The following is a 21982-nucleotide window of genomic DNA, read 5'->3' as shown; positions in this document are numbered from 1 at the left end:
GATTTTTTTTACATTCTCTTAATCCTTTTCATCACTTAATAGCTCAACAAGTAATGGAGTTTTAGTAAAACGGTGAAGCTTATTACAATCAATCCTGTGGCTGAATCTCTCCTTGATGCTCAACTAATGAAACTTACTTTTCTCCAGAACCTCAAATAGAAAATCCTTTCCTTTGCACACATACACATGCATGGGGACGTGCATATGCACACACGTGCACATGCACACATACGTGAGCAGACACATACACACGTACATATTAGGTGGTTCACTTATGATCTGGAAGAATAAGCCTGCTTTTGTCTTGAGAAACTACACAAGCTTGGCAACAGCCACTTGCTCGTGCTCATCAGCTTAGATCCTAGACAGGATCCATACCATAGAGAGAGCAAAACATGGGTCAACTAACAGGTATACTGTCAATAAAGTTTCCATCTTAGTCTCTTAGAATTTATTCATGGAGACCTTTTTTAGGGGGCAGAGGAAATAAAGTTATCAAGAAAGAAGAGGAGGTTTTTAAGGAAAACAAATATACTCTTAGTGTGGTGCCCACTTTTTTTTTTTTTTTTTTTTTTTGAGATGGAGGCTTGCTTTCTTGCCTAGGCTAGAGTGCAGTGGCACCATCTCAGCTCCCCACAATCTCCACCTCCTGGGTTCAAGCAATTCTCCTGCCTCAGCCACCCGAGTAGCTGGGAGCTGGGACAACAGGCATGTGCCAGCATGCCCGACTAATTTTTGTATTTTTAGTAGAGACGGGGTTTCACTGTGTTGGACAGGCTGGTCTCGAACTCCTGACCTTGTGATCCTCCTGCCTTGGCCTCCCAAAGTGATGGGATTACAGGCGTGAGCCACCGTGCCCGGCTGGTGCTCACTTTTAAGCAAGTAGATTCTTTGTGAGCAGGTATTTAAATTTGAAGTTATATAATGAATAAAAGAAAACATTATTTAATGGAAAACTTAGTGTGCCCCTTATGGCGTTCAGATAACTAGAACATAATGTTAAACTCTGATCTTAGAATATGATACTTTAGGGGCAAATATATCAGGCATGCCTACCAAGAAGGAGACCCTCTCCCTAGAGATCTGTTTATTTTGCAGTTTTAAGAGGAAAGGGCATACTTTCTGATTTTTGGTCCCTGGAGCCCTAGATTTCTAGTAAGAGCATTGACTTCTGAAGGTTCCCTACAGCGTTTATATACTACCTCTCCTGGGGGAAAGAAAACTAGCCTCTATGTAACAAAAAATCATATTATGGGGAGTTTAGCTGTGGTATTTCAAGCTATGAGGAAATATTTCAGTTCCTTCTATCCTCTTTATGGAAGCCAAAGTGGATGTTGGGGGTTTGGAGGACCTCAGTTCATGCAGGCTGAGTCTGTAGGATTTGTTTTGAACCAATTTATACCAACCGTCTAGAAGGCAAAGAAAGTAAGGAGAAATTAAATTCAGCGAAAGGACGAAGCAGTGGCAAGCTGATCTATGGCAATGAACACAGCACTGTCCTCACATACTTTAACAGCACTCAGCTATTACAGCAATTACAGCCAGCACATCTGAATTATTTAATCGTCCTCTCCACCACCCGCCCTGCTTGGCATCTCTAGAACCAGAATAAAAGCCCAACTCCTCCCCTCACTCTTTGCGTTCTTAATATATGATGGCCAACCTTGCCTTGTTTTAAGGCGATTTTCTTCAGATAAAGTTTACTGTGATCAGTCATTAACCATATCCAGTTTCTGCCCACAAGAATAAAGTCCAAATTCCTTAGCTGCACATTTAAGACTACTCACAATCTGGTCCTAAGCTACCCTTCCAAACTTAGGTTCAGTGATTCCTTTTGATATGTACCAAACTCAACAAACTATTTGCTATTCGTTGAAACAAAACAAATATGGGACTGGCTTCCAAGCTTTTGTTCATGGAGTCCTTGCTGCCTAGAATGCTCCTCCATCCATTCTGTTTCCTTTAACAGCATGTATTGAGCAAACATTCTGCCAGGCAATATCACAGACAATGGAAATCTATTGGTGGCCAAATAGACACAGTTCCTGAATGGAGGGAGCTTACAATTTACTCAACATCTACACCATCCTTTGAGGTTCAGCAAGAATTACTCCATTCTATATCAGATAAGACTGAAATTCCAGTGTCTTATGTAGTGCCAGGGCCCCATGAGGCACACAGGAATAAATAGGAGCTTTAAGGATATAAATAAAATGAACTTTAAAGATAAATCATGAAATAATTATGTTGCTATTAAAGAAATATTCAGCCCTCCATTCATCCAGTTGTCCATGTCATTTGTCCTAGACACAGTGTCTGGCAAGCAGTAAGCCATCAATACATCTTCATTTAATTGTAAACAGGAAAGGACATATTTCCTTCCTTCAAGGAGCTTAAAATCTTATAGAAATGTATAAGATGTAAACACACAGGCAAGAAATACATACTAAAGTATGTATTTCTACGTACTTATTTCTAAGTACGTAGAAGTACATACTAAAAAGCTTATTGGAAAAACAATGTTGGCAAGGAAAATGACATGCTGCAAAGTAAAATAAATGTAAACTTTGTTTAGTGACTGCTCCTAAAAGGTACATTTGAAGGAAGGCTGCTTCATGATTACTAAGGGAATCGAATGCACCAAACTACAGGAATCAAAACTAATTCAAACTTATTTTCTAAATGCAATGTAATGTTTGATTCAATTAAAAGAGATGATATGATTTGGAATTGAGTCAAAACAACACATTATTCAATGATTCTGGAAAGGTTTTTTCCAAAATGCATGTTGGCTTCAGTGTGTGGAAATGTTGACCTCCTGACCTGGAACAGAGGCAAGTGATTTTCATTGTGTTTATACTGTGGATTTTTCCCATCTCTAATCCCGGTTTGCCAAATTGAGTATTCTGCCCCGATTATAACCTATGTTCTGCTTGACTGTGGATCATCCTGCAAAAGCTATAACTATGGGTCAGATCAGGAAACTATGACCTGGTAGTGAATTTCATTTCACAGACTCAGGAGCCAAAATGTACACAGTCTTAAAAAAATAGATGCCTTAAAGCCAATGCTCAATTTCTCTTTTAAAGGTCTTTGGTCATAACTCCCTGAGTCAGGTAATTTGTCCTGCAAATATTCTGAAAGAGTCAGAATCAACGAGACAAACGCAAAATGAACTACACCAGCCAGGTCCTATGGTAGCTGGAGTGAATCATCTATATTTACACAGCCCCTCAATCAAATGCTTGGGTAGAGTAGCTGTGTTTATTTCTCCTGGTGGCACCTAATCTCTTTATTAAGTTTGTTGTCTTTACAGAGGAACTAGCAGGCTATAACTTAAAGGCTCTCCTCCTTCCCTCCTAGCTGAAAATCTTATTTTTAGAAAGAAGAAAAGACGAGGGAGCTGGGGACTCGGGAAAGAGGCAGTATGGGGAGGGAGGAGCAAGAGAGCGATTACTTGCCAAACCAGCACATGTTCACCAGAGAACACGGTCAAGTGGTCAGGAGCAGCACTGATGTTAATTAGCAATGAAATGAGGAATGAACCAGCATTAGCCCCTAGACTAATCAATGGGAAAATCACTCCAAGCAGCAGCTTAATGAAGTAGTATACAGCTGTTTATTTTTAGTCTGTTCTATCCTGATTCCTCCCCCATCCCCATTAATTTTTTTTAAAAAGATTTAAACTTGCTAAAATATATTTCTTTTCAAGTCTAGTACAGCTCTGATTTATGTATCTCTATTATAATTCCCTATAATTGCTGTTTTTCAATTTGTGTGGACAAACCATGCAAATTGGGCTGGGGGGGGGGGGAATAAACCCTTGCACCATGCCAGAAATATGCTTTTTTCTTTTTCCCATCTTTAGATAGACATCCATATTAGTTTTATTTTCTAAAACATCACTGCATTTCCTTGAAGTGTAAAACAGAGCTAATTTTTTAATAAGTGCACTGTGAATGAAATACTGTTGACAGCAAATAAGACCCTGTCGCCATTCCTTTCATGTGTGAGGAAAATTACTTAGAAAATTTTTGCTTGTTTCTTACTTTTAAAAATATGACTGTCATCCATCTAAGAGCAAACTCATAAAACCTATTAATTAAGACCTATTGATCACTGGGATTTACTGATAGACGGCACATCATGACATATATGGGGATCCAAAACTAAAGGGCCAATTAGGGTGAAAAAATCTTTTTCATTTTATCAGGATGGTGGAAAAACAGGGTAGTCAGTTTAAACAGAGTCTCTCTTTGAGAATTTTTTCTTCAGCTCTAATTGGAAGATAAAATTTTCCTCTGAAGGATACAAATGTTCTTCTACCTTAGCAAGTTCCAATAAACTAAAGGGACTTCTCAAATGTGCAAATATTATTCACAACTCTGGAAATAGGCTTAGAGTCAACTTTTCCTTCTAATGATGGAGATGTTAGTGAAAGCACATTCACTAGCTATAGTCCGACTGACCTGAATGAAAATGTGAGTTACAGGGCAAGGGAGGGCAAGGAAAAGAAATAAAAGGGACCCAAAAAGAGCTCTTATCTTGTGCCTGTTTTTATTTTCTCCTTCCCTTTTTCTTTTTAATAACTTAACAAGTGGCAGCATTCCCCCATCATACAGAATAATCAGTGTTTGCAGTGAGTTCAAATGGAAATCAGAACTTAACCATAAAAGACACAAAAATAGGTTTCTTTGCTTTCTCTTTAACTAGAGATTCAAAATCCAAAGTAAAATATCAGATTTCTCCTTGTACTCATTCGTCTACCAAGTCCAAGTGTAAACACTGACTTTATTTATACCAAGGGTAAGAGTATACGAATGATTGATTTCTTACATTACATCACGACAAATGACATATACACAAATTCTCTCCCAAATAAAGTTTATGCAAACCTTTACTCATATCTGGAAAAAAATAGGCTAAAATTTTAGCAGATCGATGTTAAGGGTCATTGCTATTAATTGGGAGGAAAGAAGAACTACTCATGTTACTGGAAACATCTGATACTTGGCCTGAGCATCGCGATTCAGGGCCATTGCAATTTTTCAATCATATTTTCCATAGAATAAAGTATCTTGAGAAAACAAAAACACAAACATAAAAACAAACCCACTGCTAAATGCAAACCTGGGAAACAACAGCACTCAGGTAATCCCCTTTATAGGCTGATTTGATAGCTCACGGAAATCGAAACAAAACACCAGTACTAGAACACCAACAGCTGGTTGGGAAATTGCCACAGACTGTTAGGGGGAGCTGCAAACTAGAGATAGGCAATGAAAAGGTTAGAAATGATAGTTAAAAAAAGACAAATTACTCCAAAGACCATATTCTTTAAATCGCTGAAGCAAAACATGTTTATTCGATTTGTTTGTATGCCTATTACAGAAATGCTACTTTGGGATTCTAGGAACCCAGTCTGTCAATTTTTCAGTTTCTGCACTTTCATGGTTGCTTAGAGCTGTTTAATGCAAATACACTTCCAATAAGAGATTTCATGCCCCTAAATTACACCCAGTTAAAAGCGAATGAAAATGTAAGGTAAATAACTATAATCAGCCATATTATCTTTCTCTTGGCACCTCTCACTTTACAGGCATATTTAAAGACATCTCTTGGGTCCTATCCTTTTTAACAAGCAGCAGCGTATTTCCTGGAATATTACTTAAGATGCTGTGCAGTGAACATTACACAGGTTAAAATGTTACCTAGAGACCTAGAAAGAATTGCATCTGTTGCAGAGCCATCTTTTTTTGCCACATTTTGGAATGTCTGAGAAGATGAAAGGGCATTTGCTGTGGAGGGGATGAAAAGAGATGAGAAGAGTTTAAGTTTGTCTTTTATGTTTAAGTTCATTGATCAGCCGTTGTGAAGAGCACGGAAGTTTGAAAAGTAACCCTGGGAAGAAATGAATGAGGAGGAAAGAAAATGTACAAATGAGAAGGACCCAATGGATTTGCCATACAAAGTACCTCTGAGAAAAATCACTAAATTACTCTTGGGGTTGTGGGGAATTGAGATGCCACTGGCCATTTTTGCCTTAGTTGACCTTTTTTGGGGTCAGTAGTTTCTCAAACATCAATGTGCCTAAGGATCACCTTGTGAAGTGTTTAAGATTCAGAGTCCTGAGCCAAACTGAGAGATCTGGATTAAACAGATCAAGGAATCTGCATTTTTAACTAGCACTGCCAGTGAGTTTGTGGACTACACTGAGAAAATGGCTCTACAATGTTAAAAGCACACATATTTTTTAAAAATGACAAATGCCATTTCAAACAGACTTACAACCCATTTATATAGGCTTTCCCTGCAAAGTACACAGTTTTGACTTATAATCAAGCCTACAGGAATGTAATTAGCAAGGGAGCAAAGGAGAGCAGGAGATTAGAAGAAGAATCAATAAATGGCTCAAATATGTGAAATAACCTTGTTCATCCAAAATACAGGATGGTGGTGTTCTAACTGTCATGGTAGGGTTCAATTGCCTCAGTTCAATTTTAGGAAAACTGGCAATCATTTCTTTTGCAGGGGACACAATTTCTGAAGAACCCAGTCCTTTAAAAAAAAAAAAAAAGTGAGCTATCACCCCACTATTGAGAGAGCAGCTACTAGCTCAGTATTGGTGTACCCAGATGGGCAGCCTAGCAGCCAAGGAAACAGAGGTGGTTCTATGTACTGTCCCATCCTGTCACCCTTTATCAGTGAGACCTTGGGCAGAGCCTGGCTCATTTCCTGGCATACAATAGGCTTTCCTCATCTGCACAATGAATATGCATCCACATGTTAAACCACCACTTTGCAAATTATAAGGTTGAAATGAGATAATAAAGTTGTGTCCTTAGCATACAGACTGGACCGTTGAGAAGTGCAGGGGGAAAAAATCAGAAAGATCTGATTTTAGATTTTTAGTCAAACTAAGCAAGAGGACTTAACATTTCAGCAACTCAGTTTGCACCATGAATTTCTCCACTCAATTTATGAGAATTACTATTCCCTTGAAGTGATTTAAGGAATCATTAAGATTTGGCAGTGGAAGGTGGGACTCATTTCATATACCATTACCCTTAAGCCGAGACTACTATAAGAAGTTGGTACGTGGCCAGGCACGGTGGCTCACGCCTGTAATCCCAGCACTTTGGGAGGCCAAGGTGGGCGGATCACTTGAGTTCAGGAGCTCCAGACCAGCCTGGCCAACATGGTGAAAACCCATCTCTACTAAAAATACAAAAATTAGCTGGGCGTGGTGGTGGGTGCCTGTAATCCCAGCTACTCAGGAGGCTGAGGCAGGAGAATCGCTTGAATCCAGGAGGCAGAGGCAGCAGTGAGCCGAGATCATGGCACTGCACTCCAGCCTAGGCGACAAAGCGAGACTCTGTCTCAAAAAATAAATTAATTAATTATTTAAAGAAGTTGGTACATTATGTTACACCATTGGCCAAGAGGTAGTCACAGCTTTTATACCCTGAAAGTGCATTTGGATTTAATGATCATTTAGTATTTAGAATTTTTCCATAGAAACCAAGTCATCAATGGAGCCTAGGTTTCTAGGTCACTGCACCACAGCTCTAGAACACGTAAGTAAATGAACTATTGTTTTTATGGGAAAACATGTCTATGGAACACTGGGATACATTTTCTTCTACTGTTGTCCCAGGTGGAAAGGAAATCTTAGGCAGTAGGGAAGGCCACTGAGCCCTAGCCTCTTCTGCTCAATACACTCCCATTAGCTCAAGTGCCTCAGGGGTAGAACAGCACATTCTCTCCTCTGGCAGGATCCTGAGTCACAGGTAGGACTGGAAACATCTCCTAAGGGTCTCAGGAGAAGTAGTAACAGGGTGTGACTGAATGATCATCTGTACATATATTCTTTAAAAAGAAAACATTTGGGCTGTTTTCAGGAAATAAATGGCTAAGAAACTTTATAGATAATGACAAGAAAGTTTCAGGGCTAAGTACTAAAGACACCTGGACTTTGTTTCTGTATCACTACTTGACCACTGTCATTAATGGCATAATCTGGGACACTTGGAATTTAGCCTTTGAATAAATATTCTTATTAGTGCGAAACTTTATAGACAATGTTGACGATGTTTATGTTCTTTCATATCATTGAGAAGTGATTTAAAAGAAATGCATTTATGTTATATTTCTACTCTTCATCCACTAATTTTAGCCTTGAAAACAAAGGCTTTGAAGCAGTCTCAAAGGCATTGGGTCGTCTGCTTAGGGCCACTGAAGATGAGGAAGAGAAATACTTCATTTATGTTTTGCAATCCTAGGACGCTTAGGAGATCATTTTGAAATTTCCCCTGGAACAGAATGTCTGCTAACATTCCTCTCTGACTTCAACATGTGAACACTTAAAGGTAATCACCAGCCATGGTGGCAGTTATAGGGGCTCTGCATAAGCCCTCTTGCAGCCTTGTTTCCCATCTGCATACAATGCAGTTACAGATCTCACACGGCACATACAGAAGCTGTCAGAGATACTGGGATGATGCTAACATTGATGTGCTTATGAGGGAAGACAGGGAATGTTTGGCTAAAATCCAAACAAAAGATGGGTGACAGAAGCAGCAGAAGCCAATCAGCCCACCAAGAAGGTGAGTCTGGCAGATGCTGGCAGATACAGAGGCCCAAAAGGTAGCTGGATTACCTGCCAAGTCTCTGGATGTGGAGCCATAATGCACTGCTTCATCTGAGTTATGTCTTATGCCTAAGGCTTGTACATCAGAATCACTCACTGTATATCACAATGCACTAGGCAGGTGTTTTCCTTCATCCCTCGCTTTTGTAAATTCAACAGTTTTGTCGTCTCTATATGCTATCCAAAGCTGCTTAAGAAATCCAAATTAGCGATTTTACCCTACAGAATCAGGAGCTTTTATAACCTCATTATAAAAGATTTAAACAATAAGGCATGGATATCCCATAAATAAGTGTTTGTTGCACTTAACTACAGACTTCCATGGTCAGGAGCTACAGAGAAGAGTCAAAGAAGATGAGTTATCTCAAATAATGTGCCAGGGCTCCTGGGCCGACAACTCGCAAATCTGGAATTTTAGAGCTTTGCCAAAGACAAATAAAAAACCCTAAATATTCAGGTTTGATTCAGGATGCTTACTGCTTCCCCAGAAGCATGGAGGAAGATATCGCCCACTCATGTTGGTGTTCAGGCTGCTGACACTGGAAAGCTCCCAGAATCAAGCAGTAATGGGAACACTCCCTGAAGCAATTAGAGAATTGAGCAAAATTATATCTGGTGTGTGGATGCAAGAGTGTGTGTGTATTGTTTGGTCTGTTAAGGAGGGCAAGAATTTTGACCTAGTGTATAAATTTAATCCTAAGCTATGTGCCATATTACCTCAAACTTTTATATGAAGAGTCAGCCTCACGTTTTCTCTCTTGGTCCCAAATCATAAGGACCTTGACACTTTAAGGAGTGGACCAAGGGTAGATTATATAATAACATTTTAAACTGTGGCAGCTTGATCCCCTTTAGTTACACTAAGGGCTCACAGGTAATCATAATACATTTACTATATCTGTATCTTTAAATTGCAAAGTGTACACTGGAGAGAACTCCAGGACATGTAACCATATCCAGTTCTCGTGAATCTCAGATAATGACTATGAAGAGAAATAGCAGGAGTTAGAAGTGCACTAAAGGTGTCACATTGCCAAGTGAAATAAGCTTCTAGAATATTCATGCAGGGAGCCCAAATTTCTCACTTGCTAGCTCCCAGCTGTCAAACCAGAGGAAACTAAGGCTAGACTATGAGAAGCAATCCCAGATTCACTGCTGCTGGGGGTTGCTTCTTAACCCTGTGATGATGTATCTATGTTAACAAAACATGATTGGAATTGAAAAACTACATGGAGATGGGCTGGGAGAGCCAAAAACTGCATCTGCCTTGTTGTGTGCATGGGGGGCGGGGGTTACAGGATGGGTACAGAATCAGAGTCAGAAGCTACAAAACTCCTTGGGAATTTATGTGGTCCCCCAAGTAAAGAATTAGAGAGAATTAATTCCCCCTTCTCAACTTCCTGACATATAGGACACTAGATCTCATTTTTAAGAGATACTTCTCAGTATGTAACTCAAGTTATGCCTTGTCTTTCGGCTTTTACTTTTTCTTTTTTTGAGACAGAGTCTTTCTCTGCCTCCCAGGCTGGAGTGCAGTGGCGTGATCACAGCTCATTGCAGCCTCGACCCCCAGACTCAAGCAATCCTCCCACCTCAGCCTACCAAGTAGCTGGGACTACCAGTGTGTGCCACCACATCTGGCTAATTTTTTAAAGTTTTTTTGTAGGAACAAGGTCTCCCTATATTGCCCAGGCTGGTCTCAAACTCCTGGGCTCAAGTAATGTTCCCACCTTGGCCTCCCAAAGTATTGGGGTTACAGGTGTAAGCCACCACACCAGCCTTCTCCCATCTTTCTAATGTTTACCTGCATTCTCTTTGGCACTACAGCTGTATTCTTAAAAAGTAATTAGTGGCAAAGTGCTTACTGATACTTCTTTTATTTTTTTCAGGGATAGGGTCTCACTCTCCTGCCCAGGCTGGAGTGCAGTGGCATGATCATAGCTCATTGTAGTCTCCTGGCTCAAGTGATTCTCCTGCCTCAGCCCCCCAAGCATCTGGGACTACAGGTATGCATCACCATGCCCAGCTAATTTATTTTTTATTTTTATTTTTTTATAGAGATGGAGTCTCACTAAGTTGCCCAAGCTGGTCTTAAGCTCCTGGCCTCAGGTGATCTACCTGCCATTGCCTCCCAAGTTGCAGGAATAACAGGCAAGTCAATACTTCCTTTTTATATCTGAAGTTCATCTACATGATCTTCTCAAGACATCTCTCCCAACTGCTATTTCCTAAGCTTCTAATTTCTGAATCATCTCTTTATTCTCTATAACAATCCCGTATGGCAGTCCAGGTGGTTCTGACATTAAAAATGAGAATCGGCTGGGCGCGGTGGCTCACGCCTGTAATCCCAGCACTTTGGGACGCTGAGGCGGGCAGATCACCTGAGGTCAGGAGTTTCAGACCAGCCTTGCCAACATGGCAAAACACCGTCTCTACTAAAAATACAAAAATTATCTGGGTGTGGTGGTGGGTGCCTATAATCCTAGCTACTTGGGAGGCTGAGGCAGGAGAATCCCCTGAACCCAGGAGGCGGAGGTTGCAGTGAGCCAGATCGTGCCACTGCACTCCAGCCTAGGCAACAGAGTCTCGAAAAAAAAGAAAAAAAAAAAAGGAAAAGGAAAATAATGAGAATTATTTCTACCTCCATGACAAAAGAGAGGAGAGAAACCACGAAGTCTCTTCTGTTCATGCTCCCACATATTGCCCACATACTCCTCAATGCTGGACCCATTCTTAGCATCTTTGAGAGTTCTATAGTGAGCTGGTAAATAGTCCCATCTCTTCTGAGACTTCCACCAGCTAAGGAAGCAGAAGAGCTTTTGAAATGGCTATGCAGCTCCATGTTGAACACAACACTAATGGCTGAAACGACACTCAGTTCCTAGGCTGCACTACCTCAAGGAACATGCTGATCTACTACATGACCACATGCATAGCATTGGATCTGCCAGCATTTTTAGTGGCAGTTCTTTACTGTTGACACATTTGGCCTGTGGTTCACAGTGACTGCTAGCCAACTGAACTCCATCCTGTTTGCACGTTCCTACTTGTTGAAACAGTACAAGGCTGTCATTGTTTCATCAAGCATTTATGAATGGCCTTTGTGTGAAAAGCACAGTCCTGGGGTTACTTTCATAGCCCAATTTTAAGGGAACACCTGTGCATAATTGTATACATGTGTTTGTTTGCATGTTTGTGTGTATGTATATACATGTTTCTCTGAGCTTTGCAAAACATACCTGGAATCGTGTACACTGTTATTCTCTTAGTCTTTTGTGTGTCCCAGGCCTATACCATCTAGCATAGACTGCCAGTGCTACATAATGCTGCACGGCAGGGAATCCCTGTCATGGGAAATGACTACAGGAGACATTACCCAGCATGTTATTCTTCATGGAGTGCTTTTTGAAAGATCATGACTCTTGTAGCACCGGGCCAAGATCTTTTTTAAGCTAAAAGGCACTTAGACAAAGAGAGCCGTGTGTGTTTGTGTGTCTGTGGCTGTATGTGCATATATATGTGTGGTTGTGTGTGTTCAAGTGTGTGTGTGTGTGTGTGTGTCGGGGGACTATGGAGGAAAGAATGGAAAGAACGAGATTATAGGTCTGAGGTGATATGGTTAGAATCTGATTGCTCAGCTGTAAGGAATGGAGGGTGTGAACATGATTCACAGAGGAAACAGCAGGCAGTGGAACCCTGTACAGCTGGTACCTGCTGGCCTATATACTCAGGGGATAGACTGAATCTCATTTGGAGAAATACCCAGAGATGCAGAAGAGACAAAAAAAAACACTCTGAAGAGTAAGAAGTGCCTTGGGGAATTGAGGATGAGGACAGGGGATGTCCTGGTTAAACTAAATGCCCCTGACATGCCATCTACACCAACCACCCTCTGCAGCTCTGGCAGCATGCTACCAGGTATAGATCATTATTTGGTTAAAAAGACAAGAGGTAACTCTCTGCAGGATCCAATTATGTTCTTGCTTGGACACTTGAGCATTTGTTTTAAGGAGGACACGCAAACCCTGGGGCACAAGAGGGAGGAGGCAGTGGGCCTGATTCAAAGAGCCTGGGTTCCCATCTCCACTCAGGGGAAATCCCTGAACCTCTTGATAATTCAGTTTCCTCACCTGCAAAACAAGCATAGCGACCGTACCTACCTTGCAGGGTTGCTGTACATATTAAAGATTATTTCAAAAATGCCCCTAGCACAAAGGGACTCAGTAAGCAGTAACCTCTTTGAAAATTCATCAGAAGGCTACAAGTTTTAGTATGGCATTTACTGCAGCTGCAATCATCACCCCCCCAACTGATAATTAGTGAGATAATAATTTCTTAATTCTCTAAACAAGATAAACAACAACAGACCCTCACAGATGACATAGTAAAACTGACATTCCTCAAATAACTCAGAGGATTCTACCTGCAGATGTGATGATTCTGCAAGAGACAAGTAGTTTCATCAAACCCTCTGTTAAACTTCAAAGTTTAGGGGATATTCTGGATATTCTGGTAAATGTAGTGTGAGATTGCTAAAATTAAACAAAGTCATTGAAAAGCGCACTTAGCGTCTGTTATAAACAGAAACAGCTTCTTTTCTCCCAAAGATACTATTTTTCCCCCCTTCTTATCTCTTTACTGCTGGGAACTGCTGAGCTTAACAAAGTAAACTTGGCTTTACTTATCAGAGTGAGCTCAGGAAGCCCTAAGAGGAGGGGCAACACAAACACCAGAGAATGAGATGTTCAACGAGAAGCCCGGAAGACAGCTTTCCACCAATAACTCCCCGGCTGTGGCATGATCATTAGGTGGGTTCAGATTTTAGAAACACAAATGTGTCATCTGAATTGTATGTGACTGCAAACCCCAGCCATTGCTTGGAAGTCTACGACAAGGCAGGCATTCTGGGGTTCGAAGAGGTTGCTGGGATCTTTGCACTGAACAGTGATAAGAATGCACGAAACAGAAAGTTACCCTCTTCTGAACTGCCCAAGGAAACTTCTGCACCCAAAATGAGATGAAGGGCCCAGTGCAGATAGGGCAGCCTTTCAATACCATCCAACACAAAATAGCATTTTATTTCATTCAAACTAGGATGGTTTCAGAATTCTTGTGAAAATCCAATATAGGCTGAATTTTCCTTCATACTGTATGTAAGGAAAGATTAGCCAAGCAAATTAAAGATACAAGGGATACTACAGGGACGGAACTTCAATAAACCTTAAGACTTTCAACACACTGTCTGTAAGCAGATACTCCGGCTGCCCATCACACACAGAATGCATTGCACATGCCTTACTGGGGGCGACAAGGCTGAATGCAATCGGGTCTCAGCTTACCTGCCAGCCTCAAGTCCAGACACTCCTTCATTCACTAGGCTCCAGTCATGTTGCCTTTTTTTTTTTCCTGTTCTTTGAACCACCCCAGCTCATTCCCACCTCCAGGCCTTTGCACTTGCTCTTCAGTCTGCCAAGAACATTCCACCCTCAAATCTTCACAGGATCAGCTCCTCCTCCTTGTTCAGCTCTCGGCTCAAAGGTTACCCCTTAAAGTTCAACCCTCCTCTGAATGTTCAGTTGTTCTCTCTCATATCCTCAGTTTATTTTCTTCCTACCACCACCCTCTAGAATTCTGGATAGTCCTCTTTGTATACTTACGTAATAACGGAACACCTCCACTAGACATTGAGGTCTGTGAGTGCTGGGGCTCTGTCTCCTCGTCATCACTGTAGCTTCAGGGTCAGGAGCAGGGTTTGGAGATTAGTAGACTCCAAAAACTATTTATTAAAGGAAAATTAATTACAAAATACTAATATACCTGTTAAATAAATTTATTCTTCTTTTTTTTTTTTTTTGAAACAGGGTCTCACTTTGTCACCCAGGCTAGAGTGCAGTGGAGCAATCTCAGCACACTGCAACCTCCAACCTCCGCCTCCCAGGTTCAAGTGATTGTCTTGCCTCAGCCTCCTGAGTACCTGGGACTACAGGCACATGCCACTACGCCCTGCTAATTTTTGTATATTTAGTAAATACAGGGTTTCACCATATTGGCCAGCCTGGTCTCAAATTTCTGACCTCAGGCAATCTGGCCACCTTGGCCTCACAAAGTGCTGGGATTACAGGCATGAGCCACTGTGCCCAGCCCTGTTAAAGAAGTTTCTGAAAGATCTCTACCTAGAAACAATTTGAGGATATGCACAGTATGTACTAGTGATTAACAAAACATACTTTCTTAAACTTGACATTTCAGACTTTTTCTTAGTTTGAACTAGCGAGCTCTCTACCTTTCCCTTATATATCCCCTCCATTCCATTTCATTTATCTAAAATGAAAGAGAAGAACTATCAAACTCTATATAAATATAATAAACTAAAATCAATGTGCTGCTGATAGTTTTATTTCCTTAACATGACTGTGAAGCAGCAGAATATGCTCCTGAAAAAAATCTCAGTCTCCAGACTAAGGTGGAGGGAGAGGCTAAGTAGTGACTTGTACTCTCCCAACCCACACAATCCTCCAGCATCTACAGGCTATTTGGGCCTTTGTCCATCAGACATATGGCCAGGAAAGTACAGCCTCAATTGAACAGCAAAGCCCTCCCGTGCCTCACCCTAGGGATGCACTCTCCCTCCTACTTCCCTCCCTACCAGCCAAATTGCCTCATAGACTCCAACACACATTAACATCCTGGAAACAAAAGATGGGCATTGTGAAAATACACTTATCATAATGAAAAGATTAATGTCACACACTAGTGATTGACCTGAATGAAGATTATTTCCTAGGACATGGGACCCAACACCTAGAAGAGAGAAAGTAAAGAAAGAATCCAGGGAATTTTTGTAATATTACCTACATCCAAATGACTAGTATAGAACTTCTCTTTCTCTTTCTTAAAGAAGTAGTTCAACACATTGGTTCCCTTTTAATTTTTGTACATTAGAGATAAAGATCATGTTTCTAAAACAAGAAATGAGATGAAGTGCTAAGCATGAATTCATGCATAGCATCCAGAGGTGCTGTTAATGTTTTTCGTATATATTGATAACTGTCTGCACATGTGTATATATTTGTGTATGTGAGTGTATATGGTGGGGATGTGTGTGGACATGTGCATTAATTTGGAACACTGAAAAAGTTGGGGTAGGACCCGTCACACTGGGAGAATGTCCAAGAGCTGGAATATTCTGAGTAGGTAATACTCTACGTTGTAAACTGCTCATGCAGCAGGACTGAGGAAAAGGCATCGCCTGGCCACCGGCTGTTACTGACTCTGGGAAAATGAAAATACAGCATCTCTGCACCTGTTCACCTGATGGTGAAGGAAGGAAAAGCCATTACCGAGTGACAGGAGACAAAAAACCAAAATCCACTTCAGCAACTCATCCCACTGCTGGTGATTAATCTCACACTCCCACAGCCTGATGCACATTAACCAGATAATTAATAATTTCTTTAGGGATTCCGGCTCGGCAACTGTTTTATCAACCTGCACAGCATTAGGAGGGAGATGCCGCACTTGTGATCAAACGTCTGGAACTGGGAAAAAGGACTGTAGATGAACAGTGAGGGCTTAGCAGCAATTTGTGAGCCTACTTCAAAATGAACAAGTATGGTTAAGTAATCCTGTGTAATTTTTTATCACTACTATTGGCCTCGCTGAAGAGCCAAGGAATAGCGCCTTCCCTTGTACCCCTGTAACCACCACCACCAGTAGATAGCTCACAGACTTGAAATCACATGTGGTTTACTATGTGTGCAAAATAGAATATACCAGGCATATCTAAATTCTAGATGCATCTTTTTAAAGAGTGCATAATCTAAGACACCTCCCCCATCAAATCAAAAGTTTCAAAGAGTGTTTGATCAGAACAATGCCGGTTGACGTATTTCTTGTTCTTGCTGGCTCTAATTCACATCTATCTAAAGGAAGCCAGGCACAAAGAATCGAGATCACCCTTTCTGAGTCCCCTGTGCAAATGTACCCTTCTTCTCTTATGTTAAAACATATTCCACAGGGAGAAGCCAAAACCTCTTTTTTATGTCTATTTTTATTAAGATTGTAAGACTATGAATAAAATCTTAAGAAGAATAATAAATTATAAGCACTGCTTATTAAAAGGCTCACCATTAAAATTCCAACTTATTCATGTTCTTTCCTAATGAGAAAAACAGTACATTGAAAATATTATTACAAATTTCTCTCAACTCTATCCAGAATGCTATTTGGATGGAAAAGAAACAAGAGTATAATCCATCCTTGTCGGAAGTCACAGTGGACTTGCTGGCAGAAACCCTGGGTTGAGGTCTGCCCACTGTGTCTTGGTATTATATCCTCCAGCTTTCCTGAGGGAAGCTATCATAGGCAGGCAAACAGCACTCTGCATGGGCTTTGCCATGGGAGTGTTAATCAGGATGGTTGGCAATTACAGAGCATGTCCACCTTATGTGTACCCAAAGGAGAAATTGCCCTCAGACGTCAGGGCTAGGATAGCCTGGGATTCTCCTAAGAGTGGATCACGCAGACAAGGCAAAAATTTAGGGCTGAGAATTTTGGTGCTGGGAAGCAGTTTAGAGCCAAATCAATTGTCTATTTCCAGCAAATTTGCAGGACCGTAATATAGGTATTGTCACACACACACCAATTTCAGCTTGCTAGGACAGTGTGCTTTTTTCACCCTGATTTTCAGAGGTTTTAGATTATACCATATGTCTTTGTGAGAGTCCCCTCAAATCATCTTGGAGTAAAGTAAGATAATGAATTGGACAAAAAGAGAGAGAACAAAGAAAGACAAACTGTAAAATATTGGGCAAAACACAAGATCACATAACAGAATAGTGAGACCTGGAAGGACTTGGAATTTACCTAATGTTGTTGGGCACTCCCTAGGTACAAGGCAATGTGCCGTAGGGTACACACTCCTAGAAAAAAAAAACATAGAGCATCCTCTACACCATAGATTTCGCTCTTAAATTTGGGTTTAGGGAACAATTTTTTTTCAATATTAAAACATATTTTATGGAGTAGAATGCAAATTTCACATGCACACAACAGATAAAGAGGGGATTAAAAATTTTTTTTTGTTTGCTACTGGTCATTTCAGGCCAGATCCTCACAAAGCACACATACATTTCCTCGACCTCTACTTTTCGAGTACATGGGTAGAAATTCTGAGAAACATTTGACTAGATCACATTTATAGAAAAGGAAAATGAGACCCAATGGTGTGACCTTGTTGAGCCTTAGACTCTAAACTGACGGTAATAATATTTCACTGGGTGCCTTCAAATGTATATGTGAAGAATATCATCATCTATGAGGCAGTGATAACTATAAAATCTCAATCAAAAGCACATGCAATTTAGATTCACAAAATTTCAGTTTTCACCAAGACCTCTACAGCCCTCCCCTGTCTACGAAAGTAAGAGCACAGGGAGTGGCCTGGTGGTTATGAGTTACCAAATCACAATACCATGGATAGTAACCAGTTCCCATCAGGTAACACTAGGCCAGAAAGAACTGACATCATAAGGTACACTAAACACTCCTTGAGGATAAAAGCCTTATCTAATTTATTTGTTTGTTTGTTTGTTTATCTATTTATTTTTTAGATAAAGTGTCACTCTCACCCAGGCTGGAGTACAGTTGTATTTTTAGTTGAGACAGCGTTTTTCCATGTTGGCCAGGCTGGTCTCAAACTCCTGGCCTCAAGTGATCTACCCACCTCAGCCTCCCAAATTGCTGGGAATATGGGTGTGAGCCACCGTGCCCGGCCTCCTTACCTAATTTATCTGTGACTTCCTAGACCAATCACAAAGCTTATACTAGGCACCCAATATATTAGGCACGTAGTAAATGTTATCAGAACCACTATTTGTTGAATAGAGATCTGAGGGACAGATTCAATTAAACCTAAAAGCACTAAATTGTTATGGGCTCTTTTCAGAAATGAAACTAGCACCATTAATAACAACAAGCAAAACCCACAAATGAACAAAAACAAAAGAACCCAGAAACATGAATGTAATTCAGAACAAAGAACATTGGATGTAGAGTCATAAAACCTGGCTTAACTCCCTGATTTTTAAAACATTTTAGCTATATAAACTTAAAGGGGATAATTTCAATCAGATACATCCTATTTCCTCATTAAGATAAATAGAATAATAATACTAACCTTACAGTGTTGTAAGGAATGAGTTTATATGAATATAAGAAAAAAATTGTCAAGTAATAAAATACTAAAAACCATTAGTTACTATCCATTATATTATTGCATGAAAATGAAAAAGTTTGGCTGAAACACACACACACACACAAACAGGCACACATACACACACACACACGCATACATTGTGGGTTTTTCTGTCTCTCACATGGCTTGATTCCAAAGCAAACTAAACCAAGATCCTTACAAACTAGAAACAGTATTTTTAAATAACTGCACACCATCTCAGCCACTAATTATTTTTAGGATTTTACTATACGCCGCTAATTGAAAGTGTTCAGTCCTTTCCATTCATTAGTTTTATTACAAGCACTCCAATGAATTAAAGAAAAATCTGCCATCACCACCTTCCTTGAAACTTTCACTATATTTTCATAAAAGCCTTGACCTTACAAAAGCAATTCACATTAATTCAGCACAAGTCACAGGACTGGACAGAGGATAAAAATTTGGCATTTCTAATAAATAGGACACTATTGAATAAGTTTGACAGAAGGCTATTATACTCTTGATGTCAGGAAATGGGGCCGACAATGCTTTCTTTGTTACGGTGAGGGGCATTATACATCACCGACTATATGGAGACTCTATTGGTGGGGCCAACCAAATGTGTGAAGTGAAGCACTCCTTAATAGGATTTTTACTATATTAAAAACTTGCCTGTGTACAGTGATAAGAATTGGACTCTGAAAAGATGAATTGCAAAGATCACTACTAAGAAAGCTTTGAGACTATAGGCATGTCTACATTAGAAAGCAAATATTCAAGCACAGGTAACTCTACACTTCAACATAAACGTTAGGCCCATACATCTGTTACTTTAGTTTATTAGTAGTAATCATTTATTGAATAATTTTTCAGTACAGTGCACTTTACACATGTTTATTCTACATTTATTTATTTAATATACATCATCTTATCTTGTCGGCCTTTTAATTGTTATTTAACAGTTGCAAAGAAAAGGAAAAAAGCTTGGCAAAAGTACATTACAGTTGAAAACTTATTTTCATACAAAAACTTGCTCACAGATGTTTATTGCAGTTTCATTTTTAATTGCCAAAACTTGAAAGCAACCAAGATGTCCTTCAGTAAGTGAAAGGATAAATAAACTATGGTACATCCAGACGCTGGACTGTTATTCAGTGCTAAAAAGACAAACTATCAAGCCATGAAAAGACATGGAGGAACCTTAAATGTGGAACCTTAAATGGCACACATCATATGATTCCAATAATATGAAAAGGCAAAATTGTGGGGACAATTAAAAGATCATTGGCTGCCAGAGGTTGGGCAAGGAGGAGGGAAGAATAGGTGCAACACAAAGGATATTTAGGGCAGTGAAACTACTCTGTATAATGTTATAATGGTAGCTACATGTCATTGTACATTTTTCCAAACCCCTAGAATGCACGACACCCAGAGAGAATGCTATTGTAAACTTTGGATTTGGGTGATAATGATGTGGCAGTGCAGGTTCTTCAATCGTAACAAATGTACCACTCTGGTAGGGGAAGCTGATAATGGAGCAGGCCGTGCCAGTGTCAGGGAGGGGTATATGGAAACTCTCTGTACTTTCCTCTCAATTTTGCTGTCAACCTAAAACTGCTCTAAACCTAAAGTCTATTAAAAAAAGAAAAGACAGGCTGGGTGTGGCGGCATATGCCTGTAATCCTAGCACTTTGGGAGGCCGAGGCAGGTGGATCACGTGCGCTCAGGAGTTTGAGATCAGCCTGGGCAACATGGTGAAACCCTGACTCTATTAAAAACACACAAAAAAAATTAGCCGGGTGTGGTGATGTGCACCTGTAGTCCCAGCTACTCAGGAGGCTGAGGTGGGAGGATTGCTGGAGGCTGAGGTGGGAGGATTGCTGGAGCCTGGCAGGTCAAGGCTGCAGTGAGCTGAGATTGTCCCACAGCACTCAAGCCTGGGAGACAGAGCAAGACCCACCCTGTAAAAAAAGAAAGAAAAGAAAAGAAAAGAAAAGAAGAGGAGAGGAGAGGAGAGGGGAGGATAGGGGAGGAGAGGAAAGGAGGGAAGGAGGGAAGGACGGAAGGAAGGAAGGAAGGAAAGAAGGAAGGAAGCAAGGGAGGGAGGGAGGGAAGGAAAGGAAAGGTAAAGAAAAAAGGACATTAATTTCCCTAAAGCCTTACAGTCATTCAAGATGGCAGTAGTAGGATTCAAATGTAGGCCTGTGTAATGTCAAAGCCTATTTTCCTTGTGCTTATTTATATTTTTTAAATATTTGGGGGATACACATATCTTCACTCAAGTCAGTCTCTTTTACATCTGTCCCTCCCCAAACACATTTGTGATTTTATTCATACTAGTAAATAATATGTAATTACATCCTATTAAGTAAGCACCTACTACATGTTCAATTAGATACTACTGATACAATAATACTTTACAAATCATGAGGTATGTCCATCTGACACTGTGTGTGTGCATATATAGGTATATATTTTATTGAATACATTATACACACAATTACATATATATACACACAGTCAGCCTTCTATATCCTTGGGTTCCACATCCCTGGATTCAACCAACCATTAATTGAAAATATTTGAGGCTGGGCATGGTGGCTCATACCTATAATGCCAGCACTTTGGGAGGCTGAGGTGGGTGGATCACTTGAGGCCAGTAGTTCAAAAACAGCCTGGCCAACATGATGAAACCTCATCTCTACTAAAAATACCAAAAATTAGCTGGGCGTGGTGACATATGCCTGTAATCCCAGCTACTCATGAGGCTAAGACAGGAAAATCACTTGAACCCCAGGGTGTGGAGGTTGCAGTGAACCGAGATCGCACTACTGCACTCCACAGCGAGACTCTGTCTCAAAAAAAAAGGAAAGAAAGAAAGAAAAAAGAAAATATTTGAAAAAAATTGAATAGTTGCATCTCTACTCAACATGTGCAGACTTTTTTTCCTTGTCATTACTCCCTAACTAATACATTATAGCAACTACTTACATAGTTTTACATTATATTGAGAAATCTAGAGACGATTTAAAGTATATGGGAGGATGTGCATAGTTACATGCAAATGTTACACTATTTTATATCAGGGACTTGAGTATTCATGGATTTCGGTCGGG

General features: G+C 40.3%; 1 protein-coding gene across 32 annotated transcripts in view; it reads right to left on the bottom strand.

Annotated features, from left to right (window-relative positions):
- ESRRG (estrogen related receptor gamma) overlaps positions 1-21982 on the bottom strand; it is a 640701-nt gene that overhangs the window by 392428 nt on the left and 226291 nt on the right. For 16 of the 32 annotated variants that reach the window (XM_063791925.1, XM_063791978.1, XM_063791977.1 and 13 more), the window contains one exon: positions 14308-14426. The exons of 15 other annotated variants lie outside the window; for them this stretch is intronic. The gene's annotated coding sequence lies outside the window, so the exon portion shown is untranslated. One more of the 32 variants, XM_063791942.1, reaches the window with a different exon arrangement.

Source organism: Pan troglodytes, chromosome 1, assembly GCF_028858775.2.
Source record: "Pan troglodytes isolate AG18354 chromosome 1, NHGRI_mPanTro3-v2.0_pri, whole genome shotgun sequence".
In the NCBI taxonomy this organism is placed as follows: Eukaryota; Metazoa; Chordata; class Mammalia; order Primates; family Hominidae; genus Pan; species Pan troglodytes.
Note: the sequence above shows the minus strand (reverse complement) of the source record. Positions and strands in the feature narration are given on the sequence as shown.